Source organism: Gavialis gangeticus, unplaced genomic scaffold, assembly GCF_001723915.1.
Source record: "Gavialis gangeticus isolate Ggan-Ray unplaced genomic scaffold, GavGan_comp1, whole genome shotgun sequence".
Lineage (NCBI taxonomy): Eukaryota > Metazoa > Chordata > Crocodylia > Gavialidae > Gavialis > Gavialis gangeticus.
In genome coordinates this window covers 85,315,178-85,316,094 of record NW_017729022.1, presented here as the reverse complement: position 1 = coordinate 85,316,094, position 917 = coordinate 85,315,178, and the positions used below count along the sequence as shown (strand labels likewise).

General features: G+C 50.2%; 1 protein-coding gene across 4 annotated transcripts in view; it reads right to left on the bottom strand.

Moving 5' to 3' along the window:
- CACNA1C (calcium voltage-gated channel subunit alpha1 C) overlaps positions 1–917 on the bottom strand; it is a 790,825-nt gene that overhangs the window by 662,616 nt on the left and 127,292 nt on the right. The gene's annotated exons all lie outside the window — the stretch shown is intronic.

Here is a 917-nt window from a genome sequence, read left to right as displayed (position 1 = left end):
TGCACCATGAAATTGCCCCCAGTACTGTCCAAAAACTTCCTGGATTGCCTGTGCATTGCTATCTTGCCCTCCCAGCAGATGTCAGGGTGATTGGAGTCCTTTATGAGAACCAGGGCCTGTGATCAGGAAACTTCTATTAGCCCTGTAAAGAAAGCCTCATCCATTTCATCCTCCTCATCTGTTGGTCTATAGCAGACACCTACCATATCATCCTTGTTGCTCTCCTCTCTGACCCTAACACAGAGACTTTTAACAGGCCTATCTCCAGTTTCATACGGTACCTCTGAGCAATCATACAGCTCTTTTACATAAAGTGTAACTTCTCCTCCTCTTCTCTCTCACCTGTCCTTCCTAAATAGTTTGTACCCATCCATGACAGTATACCAGTCATGCGAGCCATCCCACCTAGTCTCTGCTATTCCAATCACACACAGGGGTAGCAGTAGACATAGTCTTCCTGGACTTCCAGAAGGCTTTTGACACTGTCTCTCACCCTGTTCTCATTAAGAAACTGGGGGGCTGTGGTGTAAACACCCACACAGTCAGATGGGTCGCCAACTGGCTGGAGGGTCGCACCCAGAGGGTGGTAGTGGATGGGTCCTTCTCAACCTGGAAGGACGTGGGCAGTGGGGTTCCACAGGGCTCGGTCCTCGTGCCCGCACTGTTCAACATCTTCATCAGTGATTTGGACGAGGGGGTAAAAAGCACGCTGTTCAAATTTGCTGATGACACTAAGATGTGGGGGGACGTGGGCACACTAGAAGGAAGCAAAAGGCTACAATCAGTCCTAGACAGGTTACAAGGGTGGGCGGATGAGAATAGGATGGGATTCAACACAGACAAGTGCAAGGTGATGCACCTGGGGAGGAACAACCGGCACCATACCTACAGGTTGGGGAACTCCCCTCTTGTCAGCA